Source organism: Coregonus lavaretus (genome assembly GCF_964263955.1).
Source record: "Coregonus lavaretus genome assembly, chromosome: 35".
In the NCBI taxonomy this organism is placed as follows: Eukaryota; Metazoa; Chordata; class Actinopteri; order Salmoniformes; family Salmonidae; genus Coregonus; species Coregonus lavaretus.
In genome coordinates, this window is record NC_140022.1 from 11,881,131 (window position 1) to 11,902,332 (window position 21,202).

Below are 21,202 nucleotides of genomic sequence, written 5' to 3' on the forward strand. Positions count from 1 at the left end.
GATGCGAAAAGTGCAAATCCATCCCAGAACAACAGCAAAGGACCTTGTGAAGATGCTGGAGGAAACAGGTACAAAAGTATCTATAGCCACAGTAAAATGAGTTCTATATCGACATAACCTGAAAGGCCGCTCAGCAAGGAAGAAGCCACTGCTCCAAAACCGCCATAAAAAAGCCAGACTACGGTTTACAACTGCACATGGGGACAAAGATCGTACTTTTTGGAGAAATGTCCACTGGTCTGATAAAACAAAAATAGAACTGTTTGGCCATAATGACCATCGTTATGTTTGGAGGAAAAAAGGGGATGCTTGCAAGCTGAAGAACACCATCCCAACCGTGAAGGACAGGGGTGGCAGCCTCATGCTGTGGGGGTGCTTTGCTGCAGGAGGGACTGGTGCACTTCACAAAATAGATGGCATCATGAGGAAGTCAAATGATGTGGATATATTGAAGCAACATCTCAAGACATCAGTCAGGAAGTTAAAGCTTGGTCGCAAATGGATCTTCCAAATGGACAATGACCCCAAGCATACTTCCAAAGTTGTGGCAAAATGGCTTAAGGACAACAATGTCAAGGTATTGGAGTGGTCATCACAAAACCCTGACCTCAATCCTATAGAAGATTTGTGGGCAGAACTGAAAAAGCGTGTGCGAGCAAGGAGGCCTACAAACCTGACTCAGTTACACCAGCTCTGTCAGGAGGAATGGGCCAAAATTCACACAACTTATTGTTGGAAGCTTGTGGAAGGCTACCTGAAACGTTTGACCCAAGTGAAACAATTTAAAGGCAATGCTACCAAATACTAATTGAGTGTATGTAAACTTCTGACCCACTGGGAATGTGATGAAAGAAATAAAAGCTGAAATATATAATTCTCTCTACTATTATTCGGACATTTCACATTCTTAAAATAAAATGGTGATCGTAACTGACCTAAGACATGGAATCTTACTAGGATTAAATGTCAGGAATTGTGAAAAACTGAGTTTAAATGTATTTGGCTAAGGTGTATGTAAACTTCCGACTTCAACTGTAAATATTAAACAATATCAGAACGAGCAATGTCAGAGAACGGAATATATATATATATATATATATATATATATATATATATATATATATATATATATATATATATATACACATACATACATACATACATACATAATGGTGTGTATAGACAGTATGGACAGTAAATGAATAGAAAAGGTGTGTACAGCAGTAGTTATATAGGATGAGCCTTGACTAGAATATAGTATGTAAACATTATTAAAGTGACTAGTGTTCCATGCCTATTTACATTGGGCAGCAGTCTCTAAGGTGCAGGGTAGAGTACCGGGTGGTAGCTGGCTAGTAACAGTGACTAAGTTTCAGGGCAGGGTGCTGGGGCGGAGGCTGGCTAGTGGTGACTGTTAACAGTCTCATGGCCTGGAGATAGAAGCAGTTTCTCAGTCTCTCTGTCCCAGCTTTGATGCACCTGTACAGTCTCCGTCTTCTAGATGGTAGTTGGGTGAACAGGCCGTGGCTCGGGTGGTTGAGGTCTTTGATGATCTTTTTGGCCTTCCTGTGACACCCAGTGTTGTAGATGTCCTGGAGGGCAGGCAGTGTGCCTTTGAATGTTCAAAGGACATTTAAAGTTTAGACAGAAGCTGCTCCTCCGTAGGTATAATTCTCTGGGCCTAATCCATATAAAGCATGTCATAACAAGATGCCCAGCGTGTCAAGTCAAGCCTCCTCCTCCACCCTCTCTCACTCTCAGTCACTGCTTTCTCCCCACCCGCAAAATTTCAGTCGCATCTCATGCCCACTTTATTTTAAGAATGTGAAATGTCAGAATAATAGTAGAGAGAATGATTTATTTCAGCTTTTATTTATTTCATCACATTCCCAGTGGGTCAGAAGTTTACATACACTCAATTAGTATTAGGTAGCATTGCCTTTAAATTGTTTAACTTGGGTCAAACGTTTTGGGTAGCCTTCCACAAGCTTCCCACAATAAGTTGGGTGCATTTTGGCCCATTCCTCCTGACAGAGCTGGTGTAACCGAGTCAGGTTTGTAGGCCTCCTTGCTCGCACACACTTTTTCAGTTCTGCCCACAAATGTTCTATAGGATTGAGGTCAGGGCTTTCCAATACCTTGACTTTGTTGTCCTTAAGGCATTTTGCCACAACTTTGGAAGTATGCTTGGTGTCATTGTCTATTTGGAAGACCCATTTGCGACCAAGCTTTAACTTCCTGACTGATGTCTTGAGATGTTGCTTCAATATATCCACATAATTTTCCTTCCTCATGATGCCATCTATTTTGTGAAGTGCACCAGTCCCTCCTGCAGCAAAGCACCCCCACAGCATGAGGCTGCCAACCCCGTGCTTCATGGTTGGGATGGTGTTCCCCCCTTTTCCTCCAAACATATCGATGGTCATTATGGCCAAACAGTTCTATTTTTGTTTCATCAGACCAGAGGACATTTCTTCAAAAAGTACGATCTTTGTCCTCATGTGCAGTTGTAAACCGTAGTCTGGCTTTTTTATGGCGGTTTTGGAGCAGTGGTTTCTTCCTTGCTGAGCAGGCCTTTCAGGTTATGTCGATATAGGACTTGTTTAACTGTGGATATAGATACTTTTGTACCCGTTTCCTCCAGCATCTTCACAAGGTCCTTTGCTGTTGTTCTGGGATTGATTTTCACCTAAGTGTATGTAAACTTCCGACTTTAACTGTACAACATAAATATACATATTATACTCAAACAGGTGCTGTAGATGTCCTGGAGGGCAGGCAGTAAGCCCCCGATGATGCGTTGGGCAGACCGCACCATCCTCTGGAGAGCCCTGCGGTTGCGGATGGTGCAATTGCTGTACCAGGCAGTGATACAGCCCAACAGGATGCTCTCAATGGTGCATCTGTAGAGGTTTGTGAGGGTCTTAAGGGCTAAGCCAAATTTCTTCAACCTCCTGAGGTTGCGCCTTCTTCACCACGCTGTCTGTGTGACGGGACCATTTCAGGTTGTCAGGAATGTGCACGCCGAGGAACTTGAAGCTTTTGATCCTCTCCACTGGGTTCAAAAGCTATAGCTACAGTATATTGCAGTAGAGCATTGTATGGTGAGCCTATATGGATATAGTGTATTACAGCAGACACGGTTAGGGTTAGTATAAAGCTACAGTATACAGCAGTAGAGCAGTGAGCCTATATGGCGATAGTGTATTCCTGTAGACAGGCTGAATGTCATCCAGCAAATGAGGCGTGACTTTCAGTCAGAGAGCATTGTCAGCAATAACTGAACTCACATAACTCTCACACACCCCCCCCCCCCACACACACACACACACACGCAAGCACGCGCAGACACACAAATGCATGTGTGCACACACAAACACAGGATGCAGCAGTCTCACAGAAACACCTCTTGCGCACTCTCTCTCACAAATGCACAGAAACACACACACGGAAGAGGCTGTCAAACCTTTATCTGTGGCTAACAGTGTTAACCTCTAGCTGACCTCTTTTGTTTATCCAACCAGAGCACACTCTACTCCACATTACAACATGACCTTCACACACACACACACACACACTAGTCCATTATACAGTGCATTCAGAAAGTATTCAGACCCCTTGACTTTTTTCACATTTTTTTACGTTACAGCCTAATTTTCTAAGATTGATTAAGTTGTTTTTCCCCTCATCAATCTACACACAATACCCCATTATGACAAAGCAAAAAAATAATAATATGCACTGAAATATCACATTTACATACTGTAAGTATTTAGACCCTTTACGCAGTACTTTGTTGAAGCACCTTTGGCAGAGATTACAGCCTCAAGTCTTCTTGGGCATGACCCTACAAGCTTGGCACACCTGTATTTGGGGAGTTTCTCCCATTCTTCTTTGCAGATCCTCTCAAGCTCTGTCAGGTTGGATGGGGAGCGTCGCTGCACAGCTATTTTCAGGTCTCTCCAAAGATGTTCGATCGGGTTCAAGTACAGGCTCTGGCTGGGCCACTCAAGGACATTCAGAGACTTGTCCCGAAGCCACTCCTGCATTGTCTTGGCTGTGTGCATAGGGTTGTTGTCCTGTTGGAAGGTGAACCTTTGCCCCAGTCTGAGGTCCTGAGCGCTCTGGAGCAGGTTTTCATCAAGGATCGCTCTGTACTTTGCTCCGTTCATCTTTCCCTCGATCCTGACTAGTCTCCCAGTCCATGTGCTGAAAAACATCCCCACAGCATGATGCTGCCACCACCATTCTTCACCGTAGGGATGGTATTGGCCAGGTGATGAGCGATGCCTGGTTTCCTCCAGATGTGACGCTTGGCATTCAGGCCAAAGAGTTCAATTTTGGTTTCATCAGGCCAGATAATCTTGTTTTTCATGGTCTGAGAGTCCTTTAGGTGCCTTTTGGCAAACTCCAAGTGGGCTGTCATGTGCATTTTACTGAGGAGGGGCTTCCATCTGATTGGTGGAGTGCTGCAGAGACGGTTGTCCTTCTGGAAGGTTCTCCCATCTCCACAGAGGAACTCTGGAGCTCTGTCAGAGACCATCGGGTTCTTGGTCACCTCCCTGACAAAGGCACTTCTCCCCCAATTGCTCAGTTTGGCCACGGTGTTCTTGGGGACCTTCAATGCTGCTGAATTATTTTGGTACCCTTCCCCAGATCTGTGCCTCAACACAATCCTGTCTCGGAGCGCTACGGACAATTCCTTTCGACCTCACGGCTTTGTTTTTGCTCTGACATGCACTGTCAACTGTGGGACCTTATTTAGACAGGTGTGTGCCTTTGCAAATCATGTCCAATCAATTGAATTTACCACAGGTGGACTACAATCAATTGTTGAAACATCTCAAGGATGATCAATGGAAACAGGATCCACCTGAGCTCAATTTTGGGTGTCATAGCAAAAGGTCTTAATACTTATGTAAATAAGGTATTTCTGTTTTTTATTTGTAATAAAATGTGCAACATTCTCTAAAAACCTGTTTTCGCTTTGTCATTATGGGGTAATGTGTGTAGTTTGATGAGGAAAACAATTAATTTAATCAATTTTAGAATAAGGCTGTGACGTAACAAAATGTGGAAAAAGTGAAGGGGTCTGAATACTTTCCGAATGCACTGTACTCAAACATGAACACTAGTGATGGGGGAAAAATATTGATACAGTTACATAATCGGGATATTATTTTTGACGGAATATCGTATCGTTTTGACAATATAGCAATACTATTTTTGCGCTAGTTGGCTGTACCTGCACCAAAACTCCAGTATTCTACCTTCATAGCTCGTTCTCCATCTTCTTTTTAAATATGGAGCCAATTTGTTTTCAGAACTTTTATTTCCATTACTTTTATTTTGTTTTCTCATGGCTCTCTCGTCTCTCTGCAGCAGACATATAGTGAGCAATATGTTTGGAACATCGAATTGCAATCAAATCACAGTATCGAATCGCAATACATATAGATTCGTGAGAATCGCAATACATATCGTATTGGCACCTAAGTATCGTGATAATATCATATCGTGAGGTCCCTGGCAATTCCCATCCCTAATGAACATGGTTGAACAACATATACAAAGATGCATCTATAAAGGAATTACTTCACAGGAGAGGAAAGGAACGGAAAGGAGAGGAGGTTTGGACACAAAGATAGTGACACTTGGGCACACACTGGAGCAACTGAGACCCCAAACCACCATTACGCCAATCAAACATAAACCACTGACAGAGGCAGACACGGGAAATCGCTCAGTCATATCCTGTGTCCTGAACATACATCCCTCTGCAACTTGTCAGATACAACAGACTGTTTCCTACTGATAGAGATAGGGGGGGAGAGAGGGAGACCGGGAGAGAGAGAAAGAAAGTCTTACCTTGTACACCTGTCCGTAGGTTCCATTGCCAACCAACTCCACCAGCTCAAAGATGCCTGCCGGGTCCTAAAGAGAGACAGATTTGGAGTCACAGAGCGTACAGACATTTAGCTTGAAGCTAGCAGTTATAGAGGTATTAGCTTGATGCTAGCCCCCAGTCATAGGCTATAGACCGTTAGCGTGATGCTAGCCCCCAGACATAGGCTTTAGACCGTTAGCTTGATGCTAGTCCCCACCCCAGACATATTAACTGTTATCTTGATGCTAGCACAGATAGACAGTTAGCTTGATGCCAGCCCCAAAACATATAGAACATTAGCTTGATGCTAGCCCCCAGAGATAGGCTACAGACAGTTAGCTTGAAGCTAGCTGATGCTAATAGACTGCTACTGTCGATTGCTAGCTAAAGTGGCTGCATAATGGTTAGCTTATTAGACAGTAGAGTTAGAAGAGGAGCCGCCAGACCACAGCAGAGAACCCAGTGACCTCACACACACACACACACACACACACCTCCCTATTTGCTGTGTTGCTAAGGCATTCCAACAATAGCTGGAATTCAACTCCCCCTCCCTAGCCCTCACTCTCTCTTTCACTCTCTTTCTCTCACTCCAACTCTCTCTTTCTCCATTCATCTCCAGCCAGCGTCGATATACAGTGGGGAGAACAAGTATTTGATACACTGCCGATTTTGCAGGTTTTCCTAGTTACAAAGCATGTAGAGGTCTGTAATATTTATCTTAGGTACACTTCAACTGTGAGAGGCGGAATCTAAAACAAAAATCCAGAAAATCACATTGTATGATTTTTAAGTAATTAATTTGCATTTTATTGCATGACATAAGTATTTGATCACCTACCAACCAGTAAGAATTCCGGCTCTCACAGATCTGTTAGTTTTTCTTTAAGAAGCCCTCCTGTTCTCCACTCATTACCTGTATTAACTGCACCTGTTTGAACTCGTTACCTGTCCACACACTCAATCAAACAGACTCCAACCTCTCCACAATGGCCAAGACCAGAGAGCTGTGTAAGGACATCAGGGATAAAATTGTAGACCTGCACAAGGCTGGGATGGGCTACAGGACAATAGGCAAGCAGCTTGGTGAGAAGGCAACAACTGTTGGCGCAATTATTAGAAAATGGAAGAAGTTCAAGATGACGGTCAATCACCCTCGGTCTGGGGCTCCATGCAAGATCTCACCTCGTGGGGCATCAATGATCATGAAGAAGGTGAGGGATCAGCCCAGAACTACACGGCAGGACCTGGTCAATGACCTGAAGAGAGCTGGGTCCACAGTCTCAAAGAAAACCATTAGTAACACACTACGCCGTCAAGGATTAAAATCCTGCAGCGCACGCAAGGTCCCCCTGCTCAAGCCAGCGCATGTCCAGGCCCATCTGAAGTTTGCCAATGACCATCTGGATGATCCAGAGGAGGAATGGGAGAAGGTCATGTGGTCTTATGAGACAAAAATCGAGTTTTTTGGTCTAAACTCCACTCGCCGTGTTTGGAGGAAGAAGAAGGATGAGTACAACCCCAAGAACACCATCCCAACCGTGAAGCATGGAGGTGGAAACATCATTCTTTGGGGATGCTTTTCTGCAAAGGGGACAGGACGACTGCACCGTATTGAGGGGAGGATGGATGGGGCCATGTATCGCGAGATCTTGGCCAACAACCTCCTTCCCTCAGTAAGAGCATTGAAGATGGGTCGTGGCTGGGTCTTCCAGCATGACAACGACCCGAAACACACAGCCAGGGCAACTAAGGAGTGGCTCCGTAAGAAGCATCTCAAGGTCCTGGAGTGGCCTAGCCAGTCTCCAGACCTGAACCCAATAGAACATCTTTGGAGGGAGCTGAAAGTCCGTATTGTCCAGCGACAGCCCCGAAACCTGAAGGATCTGGAGAAGGTCTGTATGGAGGAGTGGGCCAAAATCCCTGCTGCAGTGTGTGCAAACCTGGTCAAGACCTACAGGAAACGTATGATCTCTGTAATTGCAAACAAAGGTTTCTGTGCCAAATATTAAGTTCTGTTTTTCTGATGTATCAAATACTTATGTCATGCAATAAAATGCAAATGAATTACTTAAAAATCATACAATGTGATTTTCTGGATTTTTGTTTTAGATTCCGTCTCTCACTGTTGAAGTGTACCTATGATAAAAATTACAGACCTCTACATGCTTTGTAAGTAGGAAAACCTGCAAAATCAGCAGTGTATCAAATACTTGTTCTCCCCACTATGTATCTCTCTCAGTTTCATTCTCTCGTTCTCTCTCATTCCAGCCCCTCTGAGAAATGCTATGGCACTCTCATACTCTCTTTTATTATCTCTTTCTATCCATCACTCTCTCATTCCAACAGTCTTGAGCCTTTTGGCTATGGTGCTTTGACTACCTTTTAGTCTCTCTCTCTCTCTCTCTCTCTCCCATTCCAGCAGTATCTAAGCACCAGTGGCACTTCCCTCTTTTATGTTCCCTCTCTCGCCATCTCCTCATCTTTCCTTCCCTCCTGTGGTACCATGAGAAACACAGACACACTCACTCTTCTAAAAAAGCCCACACAAGGGTTAGTGATCAAGTGTGTGTGTGTGTGTGTGTGAACAGAGTAAAACAGAGTGTTTTTGCTGCTCCAGTTCATTCATATCCTCAGGCTAACTGATAGAAAATACTCCAATATCATGACTATTTGATACAACAGAATGGGCTCACAGGGTGTGTGTGTGTGATTATTAGATTACAAGAGGTTACTGGATGATGGGGGTCACGCTGTAACTGGTCATATCTAAACAACCACTGTCATGAGAGAAGGACTCTACTGTATTGGATGACACACACACACACACACGTTGTTTTCTCTGTTGCCGAATCTTATTCTCTGTTTAGCTCCTCGCGAGGCCTTGTATACATTCTTCAATCTCTATGGCTCTAAACTGTGTGTGTGTCTATGTATGTTTGTGTATGTGTGTGTGGTCAGTGCTGTCCTGCTGATCTGTTGTCTGTTAATGTCATCAGCTGACTGCCTGGCTTCTGACTGTGCATGTGTGTGTGTGTGTGTATGTGTGCATGTGTGTGTGTGTGTGTGTGCTGTATCACCAGTTCTCTGACCAGTTCTCAGTCAGGGTTTCCCAACACAACCACACACACACACACTTGTCTGTCCAGTGGTTCCTAGCCCAGTCTAGCCAGTGACCCACTAACCAGTGGATTAATGTCTGTGACTGACTGGTGGAGAACTGTTATCCAACCTGGCAACCTAATCATGCTACTGTACAGCTCAGTTCTAGACTTGCTCTGTCCAACCTGGCAACCTCAACATGCTACTGTAGAGTTCAGCTATAGACTGGCTCTGCCCTCTACCAACATGGCAACCCTGGCTCTGCCCTCAGCCTTACCATGACACCTACCCAATCCGGCACAGTACTATGTTGTTTACTATGTCATATTGTGAGTTCTGTTATGTATTGAGGATTCATCAATAAACTGTCTATCATCCTTTATACTAGTCTGTTTACCTGTCTGTGGGTCATATGGCATTAGCTTACATCTCTACACAGTAACTGACCACACACACACAAAGCAAACGCACCATCTTGCAGAGTAGATGTATCCATTCATGCAGTGTGTGTGTGTGTTTGTGTTTGTGTGTGTGGCTCAGGGTAAACAAAAGAACCAGAGCGTGCAGCAAAAGCCACGGTAGCCTACAGCCCCAGTACACACTCTTAGAAATAAAGGTGCCAACTAGAACCATAAAGAGTTCTTCGGCTGTCCCCATAGGAGAACCCTTTGAAAAACCACTTTTGGTTCCAGGTAGAACCCTTTTGGGTTCCATGTAGAACCCTTTCCACCAAAAGAGTTCTACCTAGAACCAAAAAGGGTTCTAACTGGAACCAAAAAGAGTTATCCTATGGGGATAGCCACAGAACACATTTGGAACACTTTTTTCTAAGAGTGCACAGACAACACAGTCTACAGGGAGCCTAGCCACTAGCATTATTGGCTTAGCATCTACACTGATAGTTATACCAACATATAACCATATTGGCAAAGGCAATATATCAAGGTAATGTAATATAGGCAATATATCAAGGTAATGTAATATAGGCAATATATCACATATAAATAGATACAATGTGATTATTTAATATGATCCTTTGTAGAGAGGACTCTCTCTACCCGTGTTTAACAGTGAGTGACATTTGTTGTTCACACACACACACACACACACACACACACACACACACACACACACACACACACACAGTGAGTGACATTTGTTGTTCACTCACACACTGTATGCATGGATGCCTTAATGTACACACAGAGTAAATGCCCATGAAGGCTATCAGGCTGTTTTCATAGACCCACATCACCATTCTCTTTGTGTGTGTGTGTGGTATGTGGAAATATGTAGGCTACATTCCACCGCGGACTGGCTCAATGAAAGCGACATATTCAGACCAAAAAGCCGAGACCACCAAAGCAAACCCCTCTCTGTCTCACTCGACCACCCCCCCCCCCTCCCTCCCTCCCCTTCCCCCAACCCTCTCTCAAACCATTACATGGCTATTCTGTCATGCTATTTCATATCTAACCTTTGTTTATCTAGGTTAGTCATTAGTAAATCAGTAGAAAGAGAAAAACTTGGTTGACGTTTTTCCACTGAGTATGTTTATCTTTTGTGTTACATTATATAACCACCTGCTATAAGGCTATTAACAGTGTGGTCCTCTGTAGCTCAGCTGGTAGAGCACGGCGCTTGTAACGCCAAGGTAGTGGGTTCGATCCCCGGGACCACCCATACACAAAAATGTATGCACGCACGACTGTAAGTCGCTTTGGATAAAAGCGTCTGCTAAATGGCATATTATTAACAGTGCTATATAGGCCTGCATATTTGGATATGTTTTGCTCATGCACAAACATCGGTAGGCCAGTCTGCCATGTTGGTGGCTGTAGAGAGGGATGGGGAATTTGACCCATTTTAGAAGCGTTGTCTCACACAGAGAGAGAGAGAGAGAGCGAGAGACAGAGTAGTAGCCATCTCTGATATTGAAACACAGATACATGATGTAGACCCGGCTTTATCTTACCCGTAGAGCAGACAGGTCGATCTCATCCAGACTCCGGGCAGGGGAATCAGTCGCCATGATTAAAATAAAATATTTAAAAAATCACCAGAATCAGAAATCATCCAGACAACGAGACCACGGAGAAAATGCCCTTGGCCACCGCTATAGGCTGCCCTCTTCGGCGGGGAAACAAGCCTGCCTACCTCTCTCTCACCGATAAGCGATGGAGAGATGGCGACTGAGAACGAAAGACAGAAAATAAAAAAGAGAATATATCCCAGTTCGTCAGTAGGTTTGGAGGTGACCGACGTTAAAAAACGGTGCTAGAGCAGAGATGCTGGTGTGTGAGTATAACGGACGTGAACATAATCAGCAGCACCGAATCCATGTTTGTAGGTTCAACCGACAGAGCGAGAACTCAAGGTTTGGTTTGCTGGCTGCTGCTCTCGAGCTTTGTCAATCAAAGACAACGCGGGCGGGGCAAATATGTAAATCACGCCCACTCCAGAGGATTTTCCAATTAAATGTATTTCAAACGACCAAAGAAGTTTCCAGAGTTGCACATCCCTGACACCGGGTGTGGTAACTGGTATGTCTAAAGTTTAGTAATGATGTTAGGTACAGTGGGACTTTTTGTAAAAGGGATTTATAAATGAAAACATAGCAATGTGTCAAACTACATGACATCAAAGAGGGCCAATCAACTTTCTGGTAGAGAATTCAGTGATGAGTACTAAAATTGTTGCCCCTAATAAAGCGCAGAGTGCTATGATAAACGGCATCAAACGGATTTAGTAAAGTGGCAGCTGTGTTCAAATACAGTGCATTCGGAAAGTATTCAGGCACCTTGACTTGTTCCACATTTTGTTAAGTTACAGCCTTATTCTAAAATTGATTAAATTGTTTTTCTTCCTCATCAATCTACACACAATACCCCATAATGACAAAGCAAAAACCGGTTTTTAGAAATATTTGCAAATTTAAATAAAACACGGAAATATCACATTTAAGTATTCAGACCCTTTGCTCAGTACTTTGTTGAAGCACCTTTAGCAGCGATTACATCCTTGAGTCTTCTTGGGTATGACGCTACAAGCTTGGCACACCTGTATTTGGGGAGTTTCTCCCATTCTTCTCTGCAGAGTCTCCCAAGCTCTGTTGGTTGAATGGGCAGCATCGCTGCACAGCTATTTTCCGGTCTCTCCAGAGATGTTCGATTGGGTTCAAGTCCGGGCTTTGGCTTCAAGTCCGGGCTTTGGCTTGGCCACTCAAGGACATTCAGAGACTTGTCCCGAAGCCACTCCTGCGTTGTCTTGGATGTGTGCTTAGGGTCGTTGTCCTGTTGGAAGGTGAACCTTCGCCCCAGTCTGAGGTCCTGAGCGCTCTGGAGCAGGTTTTCATCAAGGATCGCTCTGTACTTTCCTCTGTTTATCTTTCCCTCGATCCTGACAAGTATCCCAGTACCTGCAGCTGAAAAACCTCCTCACAACATGATGCTCCCGCCATCCCTGATACCGGATGTGGTAACTGGTATGTCTAAAGTTTAGTAATGATGTTAGGTACAGTGGGACTTTTTGTAAAAGGGATTTATAAATGAAAACATAGCAATGTATCAAACTACATGACATCAAAGAGGGCCAATCAACTTTCTGGTAGAGAATTCAGTAATGAGTACTAAAATTGTTGCCCCTAATAAGGTGCAGTGTGCTATGATAAACGGCATCTAACGGATTTAGTGAAGCTGCAGCTGTGTTCAAATACAGTGCATTCGGAAAGTATTCAGACACCTTGACTTTTTCCACATTTTGTTAAGTTACAGCCTTATTCTAAAATTGATTAAATTGTTTTTCTTCCTCATCAATCTACACACAATACCCCGTAATGACAAAGCAAAAACAGGTTTGCATGATGCTCCCACCACCATGCTTCACCGTAGGGATGGTGCCAGGTTTCATCCAGACATGACGCTTGGCATTCAGGCTAAAGATTTCAATCTTGGTCTTAATCAGACCAGAGAATCTTGTTTCTCATGGTTTGAGTCCTTTAGGTGCCTTTTGGCAAACTCCAAGCGGGCTGTCATGTGCCTTTTACCGAGGAGTGACTTATGTCTGGCCACTCTACCATAAAAGCCTGATTGGTGGAGTGCTGCAGAGATGGTTGTCCTTCTGGAAGGTTCTCCCATCTTCACAGAGGAACTCTGGAGCTCTGTCAAAGTGACCATCGGGTTCTTGGTCAGCTCCCTGACCAAGGCCCTTCTCCCCCGATTGCTCAGTTTGGCCGGGCGGCCAGCTCTAGGAAGAGTCTTGGTGGTTGCAAACTACTTCCATTTAAGAATGATGGAGGCCACTGTGTTCTTGGAGACCTTCAATGCTGCAGAAATGTTTTGGTACCCTTCCCCAGATCTGTGCCTCGACACAATCCTGTCTTGGAGCTCTACGGACAATTCCTTCAACCTCATGGCTTTGTATTTGCTCTGACATGCATGTCAACTGTGGGACCTTATATAGACAGGTGTGTGCCTTTCCAAATCATGTCCAGTCAATTGAATTTACCACAGGTGGACTCCAATCAAGTTGTACAAACATCTCAAGGATGATCAATGGAAACAAGATGCACCTGAGCTCAATTTCGAGTCTCATAGCAAAGGGTCTGAATACTTTATACATTTGCAAAAACATCTTTTTTTTAAAATCTAAAAACCTGTTTTCACTTTGTCATTATGGGTCATTGTGTGTAGGTTGATGAGGACATTTTCTTATTTAATCCATTTTAGAATAAGGCTGTAACGTAACAAAATGTGGAAAAAGGGAAGGGGTCTGAATACTTTCCGAAAGCACTGTACATGATGTTGCCATAGTCTAGGACCAATAGGAACGTTGACTGAATAATCTGCTTTCTTCTATTTAGGGAGAGGCAGGACCTATTTCTGTAAAAGAAGCCCATTTTTATTCTCATGAGGAGAGGGTGGAGACACATGCACTGAAAATGTATGCACTCACTAACTGTATGTTGCTCTGCATAAAAGCGTCTGGTAAATGTAATTATAAACATAGTGCTGTGTATAGGAACTAATCAGATGTTGAGATTTTTAATTCAATGTGGCCCATTTTGTTCTTTTTTGTTTTGGTTTATTTGTCCTTTATCCCATTGAGAATAACCATGTGTTTTAGAACAGAGCACTAAAGGCAATATAATAGAGAATATAATATAGATGATTCCTGAGAATAGAACAGAGTAGAGATGTTTTCATTAGAATAGAACAGAGTAGAGATGTTTTCATTAGAATAGAACAGAGTAGAGATGTTTTCATTAGAATAGAACAGAGTAAAGATGTTTTCATTAGAATAGAACAGAGTAGAGATGTTTTCATTAGAATAGAACAGAGTAGATATGTTTCAATAGAACAGAACTGAGATGATTCCTGAGAATAGAACAGAGTAGAGATGTTTTCATTAGAATAGAACAGAGTAGAGATGTTTTCATTAGAATAGAACAGAGTAGAGATGTTTTCATTAGAATAGAACAGAATAGAAATGTTTCAATAGAACAGAACTGAGATGATTCCTGAGAATAGAACAGAGTAGAGATGATTCAATAGAACAGAATATAAATTATTCAATAGAATAGAGTAGAAATGAATAAATAGAACAGAGTAGAAATGTTTCCTGAGAATAGAACAGAGTAGAAATGTTTCCTGAGAATAGAACAGAGTATAAATGTTTCCTGAGAATAGAACAGAGTAGAAATGTTTCCTGAGAATAGAACAGAGTAGAAATGTTTCCTGAGAATAGAACAGTAGAAATGTTTTCTGAGAATAGAACAGAGTAGAGATGTTTCCTGAGAATAGAACAGTAGAAATGTTTCCTGAGAATAGAACAGTAGAAATGTTTGCTGAGAATAGAACAGAGTATAAATGTTTCCTGAGAATAGAACAGAGTATAAATGTTTCCTGAGAATAGAACAGAGTATAAATGTTTTCTGAGAATAGAACAGAGTAGAAATGTTTCCTGAGAATAGAACAGAGTAGAAATGTTTCCTGAGAATAGAACAGAGTAGAAATTTTTTCCTGAGAATAGAACAGAGTAGAAATGTTTCATGAGAATAGAACAGAGTAGAAATGTTTCCTGAGAATAGAACAGAGTATAAATGTTTCCTGAGAATAGAACAGAGTATAAATGTTTTCTGAGAATAGAACAGAGTAGAGATGTTTCCTGAGAATAGAACAGTATAAATGTTTCCTGAGAATAGAACAGTAGAAATGTTTGCTGAGAATAGAACAGAGTAGAAATGTTTCCTGAGAATAGAACAGAGTATAAATGTTTCCTGAGAATAGAACAGAGTATAAATGTTTTCTGAGAATAGAACAGAGTAGAGATGTTTCCTGAGAATAGAACAGTAGAAATGTTTCCTGAGAATAGAACAGTAGAAATGTTTGCTGAGAATAGAACAGAGTAGAAATGTTTCCTGAGAATAGAACAGAGTATAAATGTTTCCTGAGAATAGAACAGAGTAGAGATGTTTCCTGAGAATAGAACAGAGTAGAAATGTTTCCTGAGAATAGAACAGAGTATAGATGTTTCCTGAGAATAGAACAGAGTAGAAATGTTTCCTGAGAATAGAACAGAGTATAAATGTTTCCTGAGAATAGAACAGAGTAGAAATGTTTCCTGAGAATAGAACAGAGTATAAATGTTTCCTGAGAATAGAACAGTAGAAATGTTTCCTGAGAATAGAACAGTAGAAATGTTTGCTGAGAATAGAACAGAGTAGAAATGTTTGCTGAGAATAGAACAGAGTAGAAATGTTTCCTGAGAATAGAACAGAGTATAAATGTTTTCTGAGAATAGAACAGAGTAGAGATGTTTCCTGAGAATAGAACAGTAGAAATGTTTCCTGAGAATAGAACAGTAGAAATGTTTGCTGAGAATAGAACAGAGTAGAAATGTTTCCTGAGAATAGAACAGAGTATAAATGTTTTCTGAGAATAGAACAGAGTAGAGATGTTTCCTGAGAATAGAACAGAGTAGAAATGTTTCCTGAGAATAGAACAGAGTAGAAATGTTTCCTGAGAATAGAACAGAGTAGAAATGTTTCCTGAGAATAGAACAGAGTATAAATGTTTCCTGAGAATAGAACAGAGTAGAAATGTTTCCTGAGAATAGAACAGAGTAGAAATGTTTCCTGGGAATAGAACAGAGTATAAATGTTTCCTGAGAATAGAACAGAGTATAAATGTTTTCTGAGAATAGAACAGAGTAGAGATGTTTCCTGAGAATAGAACAGTAGAAATGTTTCCTGAGAATAGAACAGTAGAAATGTTTGCTGAGAATAGAACAGAGTAGAAATGTTTCCTGAGAATAGAACAGAGTATAAATGTTTCCTGAGAATAGAACAGAGTAGAGATGTTTCCTGAGAATAGAACAGAGTAGAAATGTTTCCTGAGAATAGAACAGAGTATAGATGTTTCCTGAGAATAGAACAGAGTAGAAATGTTTCCTGAGAATAGAACAGAGTATAAATGTTTCCTGAGAATAGAACAGAGTATAAATGTTTCCTGAGAATAGAACAGTAGAAATGTTTCCTGAGAATAGAACAGTAGAAATGTTTGCTGAGAATAGAACAGAGTAGAAATGTTTGCTGAGAATAGAACAGAGTAGAAATGTTTCCTGAGAATAGAACAGAGTATAAATGTTTTCTGAGAATAGAACAGAGTAGAGATGTTTCCTGAGAATAGAACAGTAGAAATGTTTCCTGAGAATAGAACAGTAGAAATGTTTGCTGAGAATAGAACAGAGTAGAAATGTTTCCTGAGAATAGAACAGAGTATAAATGTTTTCTGAGAATAGAACAGAGTAGAGATGTTTCCTGAGAATAGAACAGAGTAGAAATGTTTCCTGAGAATAGAACAGAGTAGAAATGTTTCCTGAGAATAGAACAGAGTAGAAATGTTTCCTGAGAATAGAACAGAGTATAAATGTTTCCTGAGAATAGAACAGAGTAGAAATGTTTCCTGAGAATAGAACAGAGTAGAAATGTTTCCTGAGAATAGAACAGAGTAGAAATGTTTCCTGAGAATAGAACAGAGTAGAAATGTTTCCTGAGAATAGAACAGAGTATAAATGTTTTCTGAGAATAGAACAGAGTAGAGATGTTTCCTGAGAATAGAACAGTATAAATGTTTCCTGAGAATAGAACAGATTAGAGGTGTGTTGTTGTGTTCTATCACTATGACAGAGAAATTCTCTGGACTATCTGAGTAGGAGATCAGGATTATAAGGATTACGCCAAAACAACACATGCAGAGGAACTAGATTTGTGCTCCATTGGAAGTTTGGATTGTACACTCACTATACCAATAGAAGACATGTTAATAGGACATTTATGAAATCAAACATTTTATAAAAATATATATATATGAAGTTAGTACATTCAAATTAGTTATTACATTATCTAGATAATACCCTATGCAATATGGCTGCCAGGGCCTTCACTCCTAGTGCCACTGATAAGGGGACACTGAGTCAATACATAAAAGTTGTTGTGGCCGAGTGGTTACGGTGATGGACTAGAAGTCCATTGGGATCTTCCAGTGCAGGTTTGAGTCCTGCTGACAATGGTTTTATGTTTTGTCAGCTCCTGGGAAGATCCCTGGCCTCTGCAGATGCTGTCTACCCCCACTATTACCCCCACCACCACCTCCCCCTTTGCTATTTTCATTGTAGGCAGAGAAATACTCTGCAACTGTCTGAGTTAAACCGTCAAGAATCAACGTCACCACAGGATTACACAGATAACAAAAACCCAGATACAGAATGAAATCCCCTGGAATTGCGGACGGTTGGAAGTTTGGAATATACACAGTTAGCCAGAGATTGGCTAGCCTTCCATTCATCCAGAGAAGCCTCCACTCATCCAGGTGAGAAATCTAAAGACAGGTTTATCATGTCTTCCCACGAACTTCTTAGGAACTATTAGTCATTCATACAGTTTAATTAAAGTGGTATCAAAGCCAATGCCAATGTGTGTGTGTGTGTGTGTGTGTGTGTGTGTGTGTGTGTGTGTGTGTGTGTGTGAGTGTGAGTGTGTGTGTGGGTGTGTACGTGTGTGGGTGTGGTGTTACAGTGTGTCTGCAGGCATGTGTGCATGTGTGTTTTCCTACATGTGTCATTTTATTCCGATGAATCACCTGAGCATGTCGCGCCCTCTTTCCCCAGAGTGCAACAACAACATACCTTCACATAAAAACAGAGAGAAAGCTAGAAAGAGAATGAGACAGAGACATGGGAGAGAGAGGGGGAGAGAGGGGGGGAGAGAGGGGGAGAGAGGGGAGTGAGAGAGGGAGAGAGGGGGGGAGAGAGGGTGAGAGAGGGGGAGAGAGGGGGAGAGAGCGGGGGAGAGAGAGAGGGGGGGGGGGGGGGATAGGGGGTTAAAAAAAAACATTATTACCCCAGAGTTTAAATATTTTATCATTGATTCTGGGCTAAATTTCCTGTGTGTGTGTGTGTGTGTGTGTGTGTGTGTGTATGCTGGAGGGGGTGGGTGTAACATAACATTTGCTACAGTACATGAAATCTGCTCCCATTAATGCCTACTCTATAATTCAAATGTGAAGATGCACAGAAGAAGCCATAACACACACACATACACACACACACACACACATTATTATTCTGTAGCTATGGGTGACATAATATTTCCCCAATACTAACCGTCAGCTTACCAAATCAACCTTCCACTGGCATAGAGTTACTCAAATGAATACAGTTGATGACTCACATATACTATACCATATCCATAAACAGTAGACTGTAGACTGAGTATACAAAACACTAAGGACACCGGCTCATTCCATGACTGATGAATCCAGGTGAAAGCTATGATCCCTTATTGATGTCACTTGTTAAATCCACTTCAATCAGTGTAGATGAAGGGGAGGAGACAGGTTAAAGAAGGATTTTTAAGCCTTGAGACAATTGAGACATGGATTGTGTATGTGTGCCATTCAGAGGGTGAATGGGCAAGACAAAATATTCAAGTGCCTTTGAATGGGGTATGGTAGTAAGTGCCAGGCGCACTGGTTTGAGTGTGTCAAGAACTGCAATCACTGCTGGGTTTTTCACGCTCAACAGTTTCCCTATATGTATAAAGAATGGTCCACCACCCAAAGGACATCCAGCCAACTTGACGCAACTGTGTGAAGCATTGGAGTCAACATGGGCCAGCATCCCTCCGGAATGCTTTCGATACCTTGTAGAGTCCATGCCCTGACTAATTGAGGCTGTTCTGAGGGCAAAAAAGGGGGGTGCAACTCAATATTTAGAAGGTGTTCATAATGTTTTGTGCATAGCTGATGCGTGAAAGTGGAGGGCGCCATCATGTGGTAAGTGTTTCACATGCAATTCGAGTTTGGTAGACAGGGGAGGTGCCTTTGACATGAGCTGAGGAAAACTACCGTTGTCGACAGGATAAGCTGCGGGGAAAAATCGCAATAGATTTCTAGTCCATCGCCTTAACCACTCGGCCACGACTGCACCAACAGTCAGTATCTCCTCCATCTAGGCTATACTAGAAGTAACTTCTGGCTAATTTAACTATTGTAATAACTTTTCATTTATACTATAATAAAGTGTTTAATTCATTTAACTGTCCGTTTATTATTATTGTTATTTAGGTATTATCAAACGCAATATGAAGTTTACTACATTATTACATTGATCGAATTATTTTATCAACAGGTTATTTTTTTACTACCAAGCAGCATGACTCATAATGACTTCCCAGTGACAGACGGGCGCTAAAGTCTTGTCAGAAGTGCGATTCGAACCCACGCCTCCAGGGGAGACTGCGACCTGAACAGAGTTCCTTTGACTGCTCGCCCGTTCTGACTCCAAACGGACTTCACGAGGTCCTAACTTTTAGATTCTTATGTACTCCGACCACCAAAAAAATTAAATAATAAACACCCCGGTAGTCTAATAAAACACTGTAATTGCTCAAACATGCAAACAATGTTCCCATAGATACCACAAAAACAATGATTTCCTGCGAAGCGTCCAGTTACTCAAGTGGTTATCAAACACTATGTTGTTATTCCTGTTTGAAGAGAGGGGAAAGATCCTGGAGATTGAAGTTGTCCTCTGAATTTATTTCGTAGCCTAATGTTCGCTATCTTTTATTGTGAAGTGTGTTGTGATTTTACAAATGCACATGAAATGAAGTTTGATCAATAAAGTTTCACAGGGCAGCCTTTCTTTATCCCTCTCTCTCTTTCTCCCTCTCCTACTCCCTCTCTCTGTCTCTCTCCCTCTCTCTGTCTCTCTCCTACTCTCTCTCTCTCTCTCTCCCTCTCCTATCCCTCTCTCTCTCTCCCTCTCCTACTCCCTCTCTCTGTCTCTCTCCCTCTCTCTGTCGCTCTCCCTCTCCTACTCCCTCTCTCTCTCTCTCTCTTTCCCTCTCCTACCCCCCCCTCTCTCTCTCTCTCTCTCTCTCTCGCTCTCTCCCTCTCCTCTCCCTCTCTCTGTCTCTCTCTCTCTCTCTCTCTCTCTCTCCCTCTCTCTGTCGCTCTCCCTCTCCTACTCCCTCTCTCTCTCTCTCTCTTTCCCTCTCCTACCCCCCCTCTCTCTCTCTCTCTCTCTCGCTCTCTCTCTCTCTCGCTCTCTCGCTCTCTCCCTCTCCTCTCCCTCTCTCTGTCTCTCTCTCTCTCTCTCTCTCTCTCTCTCTCTCCCTCTCCCTCTCCTACTCCCTCTCCCTGTCTCTCTCCCTTTCCTACTCCCTCTCTCTATCTCTCTCCCTCTCCTACTCCCTCTCTCTGTCTCTCTCACTCTCCAACTACCTCTCTCTGTCTCTCTCCCCCCTCTCCTTCTCTCTCTCCCCTCTTTCTTTCATACTGTACCATTTTACATGTTGACATACAGAGAGAGAGACAGAGAGAGAGAAAGAGAGAGAGAGAGAGAAATATATAAATAGAGAGAGAGAGATGTATCATGATATGAAGATCGTTCGACATGTATGCAGATTGACAGATGGCTGGTAAGAATCTCTCTCTCTGTCTCTAGGTTGATCTCTCTGATTGGCCTGTATCTGTTGTGCTATGGAGCCTCTCTCCACTGTAACCTCATTGGCTTTCTCTACCCAGCGTACCTCTCGTAAGTAAAGAGGGCCTAAAAGCGTTAAAAAATATATATATTTCATTATTTCATTAATTAATCCATTAATCACCTGTCCTGTCATCCAATCAGAATCCAGACCATAGAGAGTAA